Source organism: Chelon labrosus (assembly GCF_963514085.1).
Source record: "Chelon labrosus genome assembly, chromosome: 17".
Lineage (NCBI taxonomy): Eukaryota > Metazoa > Chordata > Actinopteri > Mugiliformes > Mugilidae > Chelon > Chelon labrosus.
In genome coordinates this window covers 21,607,715-21,626,177 of record NC_140350.1, presented here as the reverse complement: position 1 = coordinate 21,626,177, position 18,463 = coordinate 21,607,715, and the positions used below count along the sequence as shown (strand labels likewise).

The 18,463-nt window shown below is 42.3% G+C and overlaps 1 protein-coding gene across 2 annotated transcripts in view; it reads left to right on the top strand.

The window, feature by feature from the left end:
* Nucleotides 1–18,463, top strand: part of ncam1a (neural cell adhesion molecule 1a) — a 280,059-nt gene that overhangs the window by 82,930 nt on the left and 178,666 nt on the right. The window lies entirely within an intron of this gene.

Sequence of the window (18,463 nt, the reverse complement as noted above, 5' to 3'; positions counted from 1 at the left end):
CGTAAAAAACAGTAGTTCCCCTTTAATATAGTAATAATGTCCATGAAATTATTCTTTCCAAGTGCAAATCTACTGCAGGAGGTCTTTTTCCAGTTGAAGCCAAACAGGCTTCAGCGATCCTTGGTGGGACGAGTCAAGTTCTTATCTTTGTCCCGGTAGAGGCATGTATATTAATGTCAGCTACTGCCGGGAAATGTCAATACGTTATGTATCGGCAAGGAAACCCCGTCCTCGGAAAACACAAGGAATGAATAATAAGGCTGATGCCTCATACTAGTTTCGATGGAGTGTCCGTTTACTCTTTCAGCAAACGCACAGACTATGACTATTTAACTGAGAGAGACATTTAAATTAGTCCTACTACAGCATACAATACATCACTGTTTATGACTGTTTTCTTATGCAATCCGGCTGGTTAGATGAAATGGGTGGAAGGTTATAATAATAAATGCAAAAGATAAAGTCCCACTGTGGTCCTTTCATCACGTTGCTTTAAACAGAAAAATATTCGATTCTGGTGATAAAGCAGGTCTGCGTCCTTGGCGAAATTGATGACGGTATTGTTACGGGGGGATCTCTTCGCCGTGCGAGGGGATTTATTGCATTTGGGGTAAATCAGTTTTGGCCTAGAACCAGAATAAATTAGGCTCTGTGGGGAATACTACACTATCTGATTTACTGTATCTCGCTGGAAAGGCTGTGTTGCGTTTATCATTGCTTCCCATGTAAGGTATCGTAACTAATCGCTCCCGGTGGATATGCCGTCTCTTCTCATAAACAGAACGTAAACAGCAGCTAAATTGATTGCAGTTTTTGTTAATGCACCCATTTCCTATTTAGGCTTTGTTTTTGTAGCCTTCGCGTACACAGACTGCAAAGGTCTTTGGGGATTTTATTTATTTTTCTTTCTTTTTTTGCAAGGTTGAATTTAGCATGCAGATAAAAATCCTCCTTGAGCGCCACAAAGGTCACGGAGTGCTTTGATGCTTTTTGACAGCGGCATCCAGAAATAACCCCTACCTGTCCTAAGCAAGCGCTCCTGACATTCTACTCAAACGATAGTGATGGATTGTCCAGCAAAGCAATGTGCATGAGCGTATCAGTTCTAGGTGAATGTCTGACTGTGACAAGGTGTCTGCAGGAGTGTAAGAAAGAAGGAGCTACGCAATTACAAATGAGAAGTCATCCTCACTTCTTTTATATCAGTACTGATTTTTTTATTACATTTTTCTATCAGGAAAACCTTGCGTTTAATACAGTCAAAAAATCTGCAAAGGTTGCAGGAACTCAAAAGGGCAGCGTGAAAACAAAAAATCACTACCACAGTGTTCAAACTGCATTGATCATATTCTACAAAAACATTTATTGCTGTCCCATGCAGTCATGACGTTGATTGTGCCACAATTGGCGTAGTCATAAATGGTTAAATAAGCAGAGATTGAGTACAGAGACCATGTGATGAAATGGAGCGGTGGTCCCACATGGAGAAGGAAGATGGGACTGCCCGGAGTCGAGAGGGTTCTGGTTGTAGATCAGATTTAGCAAACGGGTGATAGAGAGGAAGAAGGCCACGGGACCAACAGCCTTAACTGATGGGTTATTTGCTATTATTCATGATATTTATTAATGTAATCTATATTTAACCATTTATTTGAGTTTGTTTTTTCACCAAATTGTAGTTATTAGCATTAGTAGTTAGTTACCTACTTAGAACTTGATACAGTCTTAAAGTATATGATATCATATGGTATGGTACGGTATCGCTTGGCATCATACTTACCTGGCAGGGGAGATTCCGTATTCAAGAAGGCGGTTCACCCAGGGCGGGGCTAAGCCATTGCTCTCCAGGTTGTGCCTCCACCTGCGAATTCCCCAAATGTGTGTAGCTCAACTGCATAATTTCTGGTAGTGGGGGACTGCGTTCGTGCTCTCCCCTGATTGTTTTTTCAGCAATTTCCCCTGTGGATCAATAAAGTTTATCTAAGTCTAAGTATGGTATCATACTGTATAGTATAGTATTGTATCGTACTGTGTACTATGCTATGCTATGCTATGCTATGCTATGCTATCGTATAGTATCGTATCGCACCGTATCGTATCGTATCGCATCTTATCGCATCGTATCGTATCCACATAAACAGTTAAATAAGCAGGGATTGAGGAAGACGGTGCTTTCATTAAGCAAACGGGTGATGGAGAAGAAACGTAGGACAATGGAGATAGGGAGTAGGAAGGCCACAGGACCAACAGCCTTAACTGACGGGTTGTTTGTCATATTCACGATATTCATTAATGTAATTTTGTATATCTAGCCTTTTATTTGATGAGTTATTAGTATAGTAATAGTAGTTAGTTACTTAGTTAAGACATGGTACAGTCTGTAAGTACTTTTAATATATTTACTCTTATATAGTTTTTCTTCTCTTACCTTATTCTATTGTTTTATCTAACTTGTTTTTATCTTGACCCGTCACTGTAACACCTTAATTTCCCCATAGGGAAAGTCTTGTATCGTATCGTATCGTATCGTATCGTATCGTATCGTATCGTATCGTAAGCGGAGTCATTTCAGTCAGAGATGAAATGACTGCCTCAGAGAATACAGTCAAATATATAATTGAAGTGGTGATGAATAAGGTGGGAATAGGTGAAAGAACAGCACCCACTCACAATAACAAACCGAATGTAAGGGGTAAAGGTCTTCCTTCGAATTTCGCCTAAGCCTGTACGTTTTTAAGAAATGTTTTGGATGTACTGTTTGTGTGTTTACCTACTGGCTTCTGAAAGGAGGTTTTCAAGCTTGTCCTTGTTCAGCTAATGAGGCTTCAGCGATCTGACTTAGACAAATCAAGAGGTTATCTTCCTGACAGGCTCTTCTAGGTTTACCGTCAGTGTTGTGCTCACTCATTCTTTGCCATTTACTCGGGTAAGAAAGTCCTAATTAGTACTAAGGACAGGACAGAAGCTATAGGTGGAGAAGACGGTGACGCTGACACACTGTGACACCTGCCAGCAATATTGCTTTAAAAGACAGCCTGAAGGCTTTCTCACTAAATAGCTTCGTCAAAACTCTAATGAGTGTGCCGAATGCGGCTGCGATGCAAAGATTGTTCACGTCAGTGTTCCCAGCAGTAGCTGTTTTCTTTACCGGTGCCTTTTATTCTGCGCCTTGCTGTCACAAACTGTTGGAGGAATAGTGTGAAAGCATTGGAACATGTTTTGCTAGAATTATCCCTCCGGGAAGATGTATGTTCACATCTTGGCAGATTTCTGCAAAGATAGGTGTCAGGGGAAAGCATAGGTAACAGGTTTAAAACGTGTTGCATGCAGCGTATTACCCTGTTCCTGTTACATTAGAAAAAAAAAAGAAAACATGCACATGCCATGCATATGTTTCCACATTATGCTCTTCTTAAAACGTGCACCCACTCATCAAACTGCTACTCCGTAATGGCATGAGTGGTGAGCAGCAGCAGGTTTCCTTTAATGGGCAATTCTAAAAACACACACACGTCCTGCATGATTTCCCAAAACCTTGTTACTCTTAACAACAGCACCTTGTGCTTATTTTACATGTCGGCTTGAAGTTGTTGCTTGGGAACAACAGATGTCTGAAAAACATACTTCATGCTATTTCATTTCACGCACTATCCTACCCTCTGATCTGCTCTGATTTGCAATCTTCCTCTTTTTTCCTTTGACAGGCCTCCTTTGTAAATGAATTGTGTATGTAAATGCTGCATGCAGTGGGTTTATGGCAGAGCCTCAATAGCGTTACCCCTGTTACTAGTGACAAGCGAGAAAAAAATGCCAATTTGGATACTCTGAAATCCTTCTTCTTCGTGGGAAGCTACTTCTGAGAGCCCTGAGCTTGCTTTCCCCTTCTTTTATCATCTCTCGTTCCATTTCCTTTTTTAATTTTTTACAGTATATCGCCTCGCCTCGCCTTGCATTCCGTTCCTCCTCCCTTCTGTTACTTAGTTTTCTCTGAGTCTTTGTTCTTGCCTCCTTCCTTTATGCTTTAACGCCGACTTTGTTCTGTTCTCTCGTCTGCTGTTCCTTTTCCCCTCTCCCATTTCGTTTCCCTGTCCCTCATTTCCTCTCTCTGGGGGAGTTTTGGATCAGAGAGGCGTTTTGGTGCCAGCCTGCGACTATACTTCATGTTAATAAAAAGGATGGTTGGAAGCACAGTGGGAGCTGCACAGAGACATTTTTTTCCAGCTAGTTTGCCGTGCCTCGTTTTGTTGTGCCGGGGAAAGAGTCCGTGTCTTTTACAGCGCCGCTCCATCATCATCAGACGCTGCAGTTTGCGGTCGGACTCGTACTAATATTTTAGTTGCTATGGATTCATTTGTGAACTTGAAAACCACCTTCTGGTAGTTACACAACTGTAATGAAAACGGTGTGGACTTGAAATTGGAAACAGGGCTAGGCAAATTCACTAAATTGGCCTTCATCAGTATCTTGAGAAATGTTCCCAGTGGGGAACTACTTGCAGAATTTGCCCTGTTATTGAGTTAGTTGTACGTGATGTAGGGGCAATCGTTTAGTCTGACAAACCACACTTTAACCTTTCAAACTCAAGTGACTTCTCATTAACATAAGTACTGAATGTAATCATGGTCATCAACTCGCATCTGCAAACACAAACCAGACACACAGCAAGCTCCCCCAAACTAATTGTCAGTGTGACAAACATTTTGTGTTAAAGCCCTTGCGGTACTAGTCCTTTTAAGGCAAACAATGCGGATGAATGTAATTCTCTCTTTATTTTGCAGTACACAGGAGTTTCGAATCTGGTGTCTGTGGTGACATTTCCATGCCTGTATGTTGACAGCGATGCCTTTTACGTCAATCAGAAGTTATTGTTTTGATGGAACTGAAGAGGGGGAGCGGCGGAGATGGCATTTAGTTGTATGGTGGAGCCTATGGAAAAAGAAGTGATTCTCCCATCTCGACTTTAATCTCAATGTCAAAATGTAATTGCGAATCCTAATTTATCCTAAATTATATGTTTGAGATTTGATCTTTTTGACAAGGTTTATGTCAAGGGTTTTGCAGTGGCAGCGTGGAGGGGGGTGACTCCAGGACACTGGAATTCACTGTTAAGCCTTCTTAAGGTGTTGTGGGCCTAACTGAAGGGAGGTGCCCACTTGAAAACCCCAATGACATGCTGTATACTGCTGTTGTTTAGGCCAGGTTCCTGATGTCTTCATGTTGCTTGGTAGCTATGGTTAGCTGCTGAGCGGGCCATACAAGCCAGCAGCGTTAGGTCAGCTTATGTTTCACAATGTTTGAATTATCCTCTGCTGCTCTGTGGGCCTACAAGCCAGCAGCATTTACTTAGTTCATTTAGATTGTAGGTTAAGCTAGCCAGCAGTATTTGGTTAGCTTATATTTCACAAGGTTTGAGTTAGCGTCTGCTGCTGGGCGGGCCATACAAGCCAGCAGCATTTACTTAGTTCATTTAGATTGTAGGTTAAGCGTCATATCACATGACTATAGGTTTGTTAGGGTTTCTCAGTTGGACAGGGCCCCTAAATGTGTTTTGCCTGGGATTTTGGCACAAGGGATTGTAACATCTAATCCTGTGTATTAATGAATATAAATGTGTCAAATGTAGAAGTCTACAGTTTTCATTTGGTGTGTTGCATACAATACATAGGGCAGTATGTCAGGACCTGCAAGGACTCCAATCTGGCACATTCCTAATGTCCACCGAATCTAAACTTACGCAACTGACTGAGTCACAGTGTTTCATTGTCATCCATAATGCCACCGTGGGAAGCCTTCCTTTCAAAATAAAAACGCTGGTGAAATTAGATCTTAACCTATTCAAACAATAGTTCCAGTGTTGGAGTGCAATAGCAACTCCCTTCTTAGGAGGACAATGAACATATCAATGGCTGTAGAGCAGATGGTATATTGATCTAGACAGCGAGCTTGATGAGACCTTCTGCCCGTCAGTTTTCTCTGCTGGCTGCTACTTGCTGCCTTTTTTTTTTTTTTCTTTCTTTTTTTAACCCAAATGATCCTTCAGTGTGCAGTCGCTGTGGTAATTAAGCAATAAATATGAAATGCATTCTTCATGCTACTATAAACTGTATTACTTTAAATAAATGAAAACACTATCAAAGGCCCACAGCGGCATGGAGCCGCTCAAGTTTCCACGGGCGAGCATGTAAAGATAAAAGGGGAAATCTCTCTCTCCATGTTATCAGCGTTTGTGCTTGATGAAAGATTGTCAAATAACTGCCATAAGCAGAAAGATTTTAATAAGTCTGTCACCTCGTTATGCAGCTAAAGTTGGTATGTAGGTCGCATACATTCACAAACATCCCGTCAAAGCTGAAGTCTTTATGCATCCAACAGTCATTACTTAAAACTGCAAATTTTCTGCGAGGAGAAGCCTGCAGGTCCCGGTCATTCTCTGAAGTCGGCGTCAGCACAGGGCTATATTGTTATTCACATAGTGTGTTCGGTTGCTGAAGACGTTGTCATAGTAACCAGCAGATCTGTTGTTGCTGATGTTTGTCGAAACCGGCCCTCGTGCATTCGTCCGCGCAAGGTGAGTGTGATGTCTAAGTGTCGGAGCGGCCGACCCCGGGGTCCCCCGTTACCCGAACCTCCGATGACACTCCCAATCACAAATAATCCGGCGTCTCTTTTCTCCTCTCCGGGCTCCGTGTAGCATTCAAATCACACAGACTATATCAGGATCATTAATTCTTGAAAAGGAAGATGTCATGGAAGGAGAACAGAGGACTGTTGTCTGTTGCCCGAAGCAGAAAAGTGTCTGTGAACTAAAAACTGAATCGCTAAGAAGTACAGCGAGGGGAGAGTTTTGATGTCTTGCATAAATTAGCATTTCAAATTAATTGTGCTTGTTTTGTAATCTTTAAGTGAGCCACTCATTTAGAAGGCTTTGCCAAACATATCTTTTTTTTTTTTTTGTACAACTTTCAATTTGTCACGTCTGCAGCGATTAGCAGTTTACCCACAGAAATGCATTTTTAATGTAAAGGCCTGTTAAAGGAGACCGTAAGGCTCGAGGGCTGACACTGAGCCAGCTGCACTCAAATAAAACATCAGAGCTTTTACTATATTTATTAAAAAGCTGACAATTCCACTTTTTTTTTTCGCAGTTTCTTTGCTAAAAATTCCACAACATGTAAAATTGAAGCTACAGCTGAAAACCCATATTTCTTATTCCATTTTACTTCTCTTGAACTTCTGTTCATTCTTTATTGGCTTAAGCAACACGTTGAATGTATGGGCTCGAAATCGATTCCGAAACACGTCCGTGCAGCACCTGCAGGTGTGAGAAAGACAGGGAAGTGATTTCCCTTTGTCTTTGAAAAATCTCAGGCAATTATCACCTCTTCAGCCTCATTTAAGGTGGCGGTTGCTACGCAGTGCCAAACTAGGTCAGTGGCATTTGTTTGCTTTGACCTGATAATTAATTAGCTTTGTTAATTACTGGTTTTAGGTTGGACATTGTCTGCTTCCTATGACTGCTTAGGTATGACTGGAGCATTGAGGTTTAGGGGCGGGGCTCAGCTGCAAATTAATGTTAAAATCACAAAACTTCAGGGTAGGGCACAAGCCTTCTGAACAGAGATTAAGGAAATGCAAACGTCACTTGAGCACTTCAGTTGATTTCTTCCTCCCTTGGGGTGTAACAGCAGGTGTGAAACTGGGCTCTGGATGCGCCCTGGATGCAATTCTTCACCTGGATTCCCTCGTGACGCGGCGCGGGTTTTGAGCCCGACGGCTGTGCGACACAGGCCGCTGGTCCCAGATTGTTTCCTGAAAACTTAACGGCAGCGGCAGTTTGCATTTACTGCTCCCCCAGCCATGAAATCATGCGGTTTGAGGAGGGATGTGTTGGGGCGGGGCATTTATTAGAAGGCGCACAAAGACGGTGTCCAAAGCCTCAAGTGATTATCAGATATTATATGTTGTTGTATTTCAAATGGAAAAGAAAAGAAGGTAATAACCCTGTAGGACTGACCCTCACAGCCAATAATAATAATAATGCAGGTCTGTTCTGAGGGTGTTATGCAACAGAAACAAAAGATATATGAAATACTGTGTATTTGTCTGCATTAAATATACTTACAGCCGGGATAAAAACAAAAAAAGTGCGGCATATCTCTGAAGCCTTCGCCATGTATAGACGGCAGAATGGGCTTCATCTTTAGTGAAGTATTTCCACACACTTGATGAACCGCTGCTAGTTTGCTGCAACGACCCACTGCGCTCCTCGCCCGCCTTCTCGGAGGCGTCCATGTTGACTTCTCGACTTCCTGCTTAAAGCGTCGCGACACAGCGGTACAAGCCAACAGTGTCAACGGCACATAACAGCTTTAATGGACAGATTTATTTACGTCTTTCCGTGCTGTTGCCAGGCGTGCTCATGTGCTGAATGCTGTGCTCTGGATAATGTGGCACGCTTGAAGTCTTATACTTAAATTGGTGTTCGTGTGTCATGTCTGGAAGCTTCTGGGATGCACTATAGATAAAAGAGCTGCATGAAGCAGCGTTGAGTGCACATGAACATGTGCTCTTAATGCTTGATAATGTACGACTGCTTTGCTCCTCTGTGGCCTCACAGAGAGAAGCAACATGGAATAGATCGATAGTTCTTTCTTCTACAATTTTCTTTTAAATCTTTTAATTCCAAGTTGTTGTTTTTTTTTACCATTGACATGATAGTGGTGAAATATACACTGCTTGCACAATTATTAGGCAAGTTGCACTTTTGAGAATTAGTTTTATTATTCAACAACAACAGTGCTCTTGGTCAATCCAAAATGTTAATAAACCTCAAACCTGAATGTTTAAGGAAGTGAAAGCGAGGTTTTGGCTTTTGTACTAGACTATCTGTGTGTGCACAATTATTAGGCAACTATTAGCGTGCAGAGTTATCACGCAACCCAAAGAAAAACTAAAATCTTCCCGTCTCACTTCTTTGTTTTCATCTAAAAAATAGTACCCCTCATCAAATAAATCAGTGACCCATGGAGCCACCCACTCAAAGTCTTCCATCCATGAAGTCTGTCAGTTTCTTGAAAACTTGACCATCAACTTTTTGTGCAGCAGCAACCACAGCCTCCCAGACACTGTTCAGGGAGTTGCACTGTTTTCCTTCACTGTACATCTCACATTTAAGAAGTGCCCAGAAGTTCTCAATAGGGTTTAGGTCAAGTGAGGAAGGGGGCTGTGTCATTATTCTTTCATCTTTAAGGCCTTTACTGGGTAGCCATGCAGTGGAGTACTTTGATGCATGAGATGGAGCATTGTCCTGCATAAAAATCATGGTCTTCTTGAAAGATGCAGACTTTTTTCTGTACCACTGTGAGAAGAAAGTGTCTGGGCGTTGAATTTGAGTCAATCTTCAACCGGAACAGGTCCAACAAGCTCATCTTTAATAATTCCAGCCCGTACCAGTACCCCACCTCCACCTTGCCGGCGTCTGAGTCAGAGTGGAGTCCTATATCCATTGCTGATCCAGACACGGGCCCATCCATCTGGTCCATCAAGAGTCACTCTCATCTCATCAGTCCATATTACCTTTGAAAAGCCAAGTTGTGGCGTTTTAACTTGTGTGTCTTGTTCAGTGGTGGTCGGGTTTCCGCCTTTCTCACCTTGGCAATGTCTCTTGTACTTCTGGACACTCCAGGTAGGTTGTAGTTCTGCAGTGTGACAGCACTGGAGGATAATGGGTTCCTGGTAGATTCACATTTGACTCTTCTCAAATCTTTGTCAGTTAATTTGTTTCTTTGTCTCTCAACGCGTTTCCTGCGACCCTTTTGGCAACTTGAAACAAAACGTTTGATGGTTCCGTGATGACGTCCTAATATCTTGGCAATTTCAAGAGTGCTGCATCCCTCTGAAAGACGTTTTATAGTTTTTGACTTTTCAGAGTCTGTTAGATCTTCTTTCTGGCCCATTTTGCCTGAGGAAAAGAAGCTGTCTAATAATTGTGCACACCTGATATAGGGTGTCATTTCACAAATGCACATCACCTAGTATGCTTAAATCCAATAGACATTCAAGTTTATTCAGCTTTGAGTTGGAAACTGCACATAAAAATGACGATATGGTCAAAATACTTAGTGTAGGACTAAGCCTTATGCCTCTGAATTTAACCACAGAGCTCTAGTTGTAGATGAGAAAGTAAAGCGCACCCAAGGTGATGTACTTTATCCTGACTTTTCATAGCGTAAACATCAGAGACAATACGTGAAGCAACATCAGATCACAAACAAAATTCATATCAGGAACTTGAAATCATTTATTTTTGCCGTTTCCTGAATTCCGGCTATATCTGAGGTTTAGTTCAGGTTCAGTGTCGTCATAGTTTGCATAAGATTGTGGTCCCAGATAAATGGAGATAAAAACAGCGTTACACACTTCGTTGACCCACTCATCCACCCCAACCTCCTCTCTAACAGGGCTAACAATGCTGTAAGAATAAATTAATAATCATTTGCATAGCCACCAGAGTACCTTGCGTACCTAAAGAGCCAGATGGTTTGTTACACAGAACCATCTGGGAAAGAGGAAAAAAAAAGTAGGTTATTGGACAAATAATCTGTCTGTCATTGCCTGAACAAAACAACAATCTGCAGCCTGAAAAACACTGAATCCTAGTTGGGCAAAGGAGCTGTCAGGAGTGACCACTGTCAAACTGTAGTTTACAGATGTAGCTCCCAGTAGCTTCTCACAGGACACTGACTTTTTTTTTTTTTTTTTTTTCTCCCAGCCACGAGCAGACAAATTGAAGCTCGGGCAAGATGGATAGTCGCGTGATCTCCCGGTTGCTCGCAAGGCAAACGTAGATTGATAAGGCTAATTCAGCAAATAAATGTTGCTGTCATTTTTCTTGCAAGGGCATGACTAACCTTTCCAGTAAGGGCCAGGATGGAGCGAGTTTATGTTTGCCTCATTTCAGGGTCTCGCAGGAAATGGCATTTTTAGAGACGGGATGGTAAATCAAGCTCTGAGCCTCTGAACACAAATATAGAGCGGTTACAGTGTGCTTTTTGATACGCTCATGATCCTCCGCGTATTAAACCAGTCACCAAAAGGCTTCTGTGCCTCAGCTAGTCATTGCTCAGTGGTTTGTGACTGACATACAATATAGACTTAATGCAGCACGGTGCCCTGTTGAGCTAAAGGACATCTGGTCTGGTCACATTGAATTTTGTTTTCTGATTAATTATGCCGGCAAATTGAACCATGCGCTATGTTGTTTCCGTAATTGCGTGAGAGGGATTGGAAGCGTTGCGACGTAGTTAGCAATGGGGTGAGTGATTAAAGAGCAAATAACATAAAAGCAGAAGCAGTTCCTCTGCGATCTAATAATTGAAATGTTCCCGTGTGGGTTCATTTTGGGGTGTTGCAAGGTTTAATGGACTTACATAAATGGCGGCGTCTGAGCCACAGGATATGGCTTATAAGCCATCGGCAAGCCCCGCGATGTCTGGATCAATGTGGAACAAGGCAGCACAGGCCCATTAATGGATCACTGCAGTTTCAAGCCACGGTGACACACTTTCACACACACACACACTCCTCACAAATGGCCGGCTTTATTTGTCTGCGCTGTCAGATGAATCAATAGCCGCTGATTTGATGGCAAAACTGCGCTGATAATCATCCGTCCACGCTAGCACACAGACACGCCCACGCGGCCTTCGGCTTTTTGTGAAGCCCCAGCGGGACGGCGTGTGTGAAACCATTCAAATGAGCAACGGATTGCGGCGGGTTCTAAAGTCTCCGTGGATGTTCTGCAATTTCTCAAAAAACCTTGTCTGATCGCAGCTTGAAGAGATCATTCCTCGACATTTAGAATTACTGTTTCAAGCGGGAGCACTGATGCCTCGCAGCAAGAAGGTTTTGGGTTCGAATGAATCGGCCAACTTGGGCCTTCCTTTAGTTCGCATGTTCTCCCTGTGTCTGCGTGGGTTCTCTCCAGGTACTCCAGCTTCCTCCCACCGTCCTAACCCTAACCCTAACCCTAACCCTAGTTGTCTTTCTGTGTTAGCCCATCGATAGACTGGCTCCATTCCCCCCACGACCTTCCAAAGGACAAGCAGTTACGGAAAATGAATGAATGAATGTTATAAGCAAGGAGCTGCAGCAACAGCTAGAGTCAGTTCATTGAAACAGCTAAAACAGCTAGAATTTTCTTTTTTTTGCACAATGACTGTGGAAAAAAACGGTACTGGAACTCAAAATACCAAGCTATTACATGAAGAGCACTTGTGCTTGATAACTGTCTGCTTTTTCACCCGTCATTATGCCAGATCTTCATTATAACCCAGCAAAAAGCCTGAACCTGGGTAACCTCTGCTGATCTAACCATTCTCCGATGTGAATATGATACATGAGCCTTTCCAGCATCGCTATATGATATTAATCCTTCGCGCCGTCTTCCTCAAAAGTGCTGTAATTACATTTCCCCTCTACATTACTCATTAGTCCTTTGACTAATGTTGTTTAAAAGCCAATAAAAGTCGAGCTTTTAACCTGAAAAGGGTGAACAGGTGATTTTTTTTTTTTACAGTAATAATGACACCATTTATGACTCTAAGTGGTCTGATTTATTTAATGACCAATTCAATTGCAGTCTGTACTGGCAAATATCCTGCCGTTTGCCCAACAGTACCGTGTTGACACGTTGACCCCGGACTAGGCTGCCAGAATACATTCTGTTGGCTCACCGAAGTCATTGCCGAGGACTTTTAAAATGTTCCTACCCTTTACACACAGAATTACTTTAGTGGTAGTGTTTGCCCAAAATTTGTTATTACAAATTGGGCACAAAGCAGCAAATTTTCTCTGTGCGCAGCTTTCACACCTTGATGTGTTTCCTGGGTTTAGATTTGGCAACCTTGTTGAAGTTCACGTTTGTGAAAGGAATCGGATTCTAAAAGATAAAATCCAGGATAATGTTTCTACATTATTCTCTGGCTGTGAGTGCTTTCAGCCTGAAAGAGTAGGCTAAACTGAGTAGTCGAGGTGCCTTCAATCAACTATTGACGAACCCTCCATGCCATCACCTACAGACTCCCTGAAAATCAGATTGGTGGCTCCAGCAGTAGATTTCTTATGTTTATTTTTCTACCTATTGGTACTGAAAGCTCTGACACCTCTAGCCAGTCGTTCACTCATTCACACCCCAGTGCCAAGAACTTGGGCTTCAATGTCTTGCTCAAGGTCAATTTGGCATGGGGTTCATGTGTCGGGGATTCAAGTGCTAACCCTCTTATTGGTAGATAACCTGCTCTACATACTGAGCTTCAGCTTCCGGCTTGTGTTCATAAAACCTGTGTCTGTGAAGGTTCTCGGTCATCCACGTTACATCCAAAAACATTTTTTGGATATAAAACCTTTGTGTAATCTCAAATTGTATGGTTAAACTGTTTTGCCCTGGGTTATCCCCCGCCCCCTGTACGTCCTTGTGTATGCTGGAGCAATAAGAGGCAATGAGCTGTTCATCCCCCTGAGCTGTTGTTTAGCTGGTCGAGTAGCCAAGACGCTGAGTGGGTCACAGTATCACATAAAAGGTTCAGTTGGACGGGGTCCATTTGGCGTTGGAATTGCTGTTGAGGGAAGCGACTCTATTGGACGGTAAGACAAAGGATGAGTTCAGGATGGTTCATAACTGCATCACCGTGTGTGACCTAATGTTCACATTGGGTGATGCTGCTTGAGTTGCTCCTTTGAAAGAAAAATCATTTATACAAAAGCATGCTCAGTTGGCGTAGCATGAAATGGAAGCTTAGTGAACGTTCAATTAAAATGGATTGGGAGAAGTTTCCACAGGAAAATGGAGATCCAGAATCGGTTAGCAATCCACAGCAGCAGTATAGTAAGTTATAGAGACACAAAACACTCGTACAACTAGTGTTTTGTGTACTTCTGTACTTTCAGTGCCATGGATAATGATCAGAAATAGTTCAGCTTCAATTTCTTACTGTTCAGTTGCCAACATTAAGGCACGGATGCAAACTACTCAACTGAATCCCTGCACCTGAAGCTTAAACTCCTTTCAACTCCTTTTCTTTTCACATATTGGTGACTTTAACTCTTGTCACTGATATATTGGCTAACCATACCTTTGCCAAGACAGTGTGTATGTATCATTTGATGGCAATTCCTGTATATTCGCAGAAATTGCAAGTCAGCACTGGATTTTCTGAAGGTCCAGCCACTGCATTGATCAGGTCCCCCTCTCTTCTTGGGCTGCGCTGCATCTTTGCAAAGGGTACACTTCTCTGTCAAAGAGACTTCAAGAATGCCAGGACATGAAGAAAAATGTGTAGTTATGCCAAGGTTTGTTGGGGTCAGCTTGACAGCTGTGTATCAGGAACATCCAAGGTTGAACAAAGTCATTGTCAGAGAATAAAATGCCAACATGTCCGGTGTTTCTAAGGCTTTAAACAACACCAATCTGAGGCAATCTAAATGACTTCACTAAAACTGAAATGTCAACGTATCTTTTTAACAACAAAGACGTATTTGAAAGAGCTGTTTATGATATGCGCATGTCCTTTGGGTCTGATACGGGGAGAGTGAATCTGATAAATCCTTGTGCGCCGTAAATAATGTCAGCAGCAGGGACACTTATCAAGCCACATCAGATTTGAACCAAAACAGTGATGCAGTTTTCAATCTTCTCTCCCGATTTCGCTTCAAGATACTTTCACCGTCTGTGGCCGGGATGCAAAGCCTTTCAGATAACATACCTCTCAATACCAACCGCTGATACTGGGAATTGGGAAAGTAGTGACATTATCATACTAACATCCACCTATTGAATTTTCCCAAAGCTTTCGCCTTCATCCCAGGCCACGTTTAATGGAGTTTACTCAGCCACCGTGAAGTTCAGTAATTGAATAAATATATTCTGACAACATATGACATAATTTGGACTCCCTCTGAATACTTGTGGATTCAAATCTTTAACCAGCCCCCCCCCCCCCACTCATATGCACTAATACTGCACATCGCATCAATACCTCCATCTGTCAAAGCCAACAAAGACAGGGCTGCAAATGCGGCCGGTATCGACTCTGTTCCACCTCTCACTCTCATGTGTTTTTTCCCCTCTCTGATTATGGAACAGCCAGGATCAATATTTTTCCATTAGCAACACCATGGAGATTGGACGGCCGCATGGTTACAGATGGGCGCGCTGCAAAACAATGGGCAGCGACTGCAGCCACTTAGTCAATTACAAGATATTTGGTCTAATCCCCTCCTCCCCCGCTTAGGGCCACAACAGCAAAGGTTGGAGGGACAACTTTTTGAAAACTGAAATAGAACCTCTGCAAAAGACCTTTTTAACATTCTACATGATGCTAGATTTTAATTATTTGATGGATTTTTATAATGATCACAGAGAGAAACCTGCAACATATAAATACTTTAAATGCTCTGCAACTGCCTCAGTAATGCAGCAGAGAATAAATATAATATTAAGTTTGAATATAATCTAATCTATAATACATTCCATCCTTACTGCTTTTGTTTGTTTTCTGCAGTTTTAAGCAGAATTAGATGGCTATTGTGGAAAATTCTCAACTCCACTCCCCAGGATAATCTGTTTATTATTGCCTGTACGTTAGCATCATTTCAAACACGCAAAGACGATGCTTTGCTGATCAGGTAACTTTGAGTATACACACAAATTAGAGTCGGCCAGAAACGGGAGAGGTGCACTTAACTCTCGCGGCGAGGCTTGGGAGACATTTTCATCAAATGAGGGTTATTGTCGAGGGTTACATGACCTTTAAGGGCGGCGCGAGTGACTCATCACTCCGTTGAGCCTTCGGAGTTTATTGCTTTTGTTTTTAAGTGGTTATTGAATTGGAAAGGCGCGACACGTGAAGGCAAAATACATATCGAGACAGACGCTGTGAACAAGAGACCAACGAATGAGCAGGCCAACTGAACGAGGCGAGAATTAAAACACTGAACCATCGATTATCTTTCACCGTTACGTAAAGCTCTTTCTTTAAGACCTGGAGCATTCGGTGCTCTTTTAGTGTCTTAAAAAAGCCCTAGCAGCTGCAGCCATGCTCACAACGATGACTGAAATAGCATTCTTTTAATACTGTATGTTTGATATGTTGTATGATGCCACTTTATGCGGTTTAAATTGTCCCAAAGCCTTTCTGCTTTTTGCAGGGTTTGAAGAATCCTTACAACATCAAAGTTTTGGATAAAGGTTGTTGTTTTCCCACAAATCAAGATACCCTGCTATCTGCTATTATCTAAAAGTCTTTTGAGGTATTTGACTCTTTCATTTAGGGACGCTGCTGCACTTGAAATCCACAATAGTATTTTGGAGGTAGGATTCTACCATCCATTGTCCGTCGACAGCTTCTGTTTTTGTCATTAGGACAAAAGATGACACCAAGCAGCCTTATCTAGTCTGTTCAATGAGAAGCTACGGGGATGGGGGGTGGAGGGGGAGTTTCTTAAACAGTGAAGATAATCTGATTAGTAATATGATACACTGCCGTAGGGAGGGAGGAGACAGCAAGGCCTTCAGAGGATAGAAAGTGGTGCACATCTCTCTCCTGCACATCTCGGCTAAAAAGGAGGACGCACCATTTAAGTTTCTAAGTGGCGTATTATGGGAATAATGGAAAATAGGCCTGAAGAAAAATTTCTAATATATATTTCTGGGAATCTCCACCAGACATTCAGACATCACTGATTTCTGTCTTAACGTGGATATTAGTGAGGCCTGGTAAGCCTAGACCATGAAGCCAAAACGCGATGAAACTCTACAGAAGACTGAAAGTTTTCAAATCTCAACGGGGACATGCATTTGATGCCAAGAAGAGTTCTGTGTTTGTTTCTTCAGAAGACAGAAAAAAATTCTTTCCTTGCTGTTTTTAGAGCAGCAAAAAATTGATGTCTGCAGGAAACTTTGAGGTGGTCATATTGGGCGCTGTTTATTTAGTCTTTTTTTTTTTTTATCAGTTTCCCTCAGTCACAGAGGAAGCCATCAGGCCGACAACACTTTAATCCTGCCCGATGGGGGCTAACAAGATGTAGCCCAGGCGTTCGGCATAAAGACCGTCTTTGTCGGGGATGTTATCAGCTCTGCACACAAGGCCTGCGTCCAGTTTGTTCTGCTGTGGCCTATTGTTAGAGATTGGTAGTGTTGGGGTTCAACATATACAAGAGGGCCAAGGAATATGGAATATTATATATAAGATACTGTATATTTGTTGATTTTTCAGCTCTTGAACTAAATCTCACCCGCAAAGAAATTAGATTTTCATGCTGCGATGTTTTTAACTCCGAATAAATGCTGCATAGCTATATCTGTTATTTTCTTTTCGTTTTGTATACATATAGTGTTTCTCTGTTTGGTCCTTCTCAATTCTGTGTGAAGCAGCAAAATTGCCTTCAGTTTTGTGTTTATTTCCCGGATTCCTGATTTGTAGCCAATATCTCTGTTCTGTATGATGAATCGTAGCCCTCTCATCTCCGTGGAAATCAACCTGTTTAGAGGGCTTAAACCGGGTGACAAGCAAAGGCAGGAGTGCATAATTGCAGGATTTGGCTCCAGCCTGCTATCACCGTGGTCTTTGCCTTGAGCAAAAGACACCTGCGCGTCGGTTCTGGCTGCTGTGCTGCAGGCTTTATGGAAGGGCTGCCCTCTCAGTTGGTTGAGCTACGGTTGAAACATCCGAGCGCCTTAGGGTGTTAATGTTAATGTTGTGCACACGGAAGTTGGGGAGGAATTTTACGTTGTTGCGAGGTCAAAGTTCCACAGTTCATTTACGGGTCGATTCCACATTGGCTCATGGAAAACAGCCTTTGCATTTACAGTAGGGGCTGCATGTGCTTAAATATCTTTTGGCATTTTAATTGTTGGTTTATAGGCTCAAATGTGCTTTTAGGTTGATCTTGAGCTAAATATACAACATTAACTTGGCTAACAATTACCACCATGCAGCCAGGATTGCTATTGTAACCAATCAGTAGTAACCACATAGAATGTATCTTCAAAACCATGACGTTTTGTCCAATCTGTGTTTATATAACCACCAATCAATTGTTAATGACCGACAGACGCTACCATTCCAGCCAAGGCTTATAGAACAGAGAACATAGCTTTTTACTTTGTAGAAACGGCTGCGATTTTTTAAAATACCTTGAATTATTAAACCTCGTTGGTATTTTTAGTTGTACTCAGTAGCTTGTCATGTAGAGGTGTTTGATCCGGCAGTCGGCTTACAAGCAAACTGCATCCATGAACGCGTGTGTTTATAAATTCATTGCGTCTCCAGAGTCTATTCTCCGGCATTACTTTGATAAATGAAGCTGCTTTTGTTCCGTCGCAAACTTAAAGCGAACAGACTAATAGCATTGTGCATTTTTGATGCTCTATATGCTCTATAGAGAAGGCGAGCTTGCAGATGAA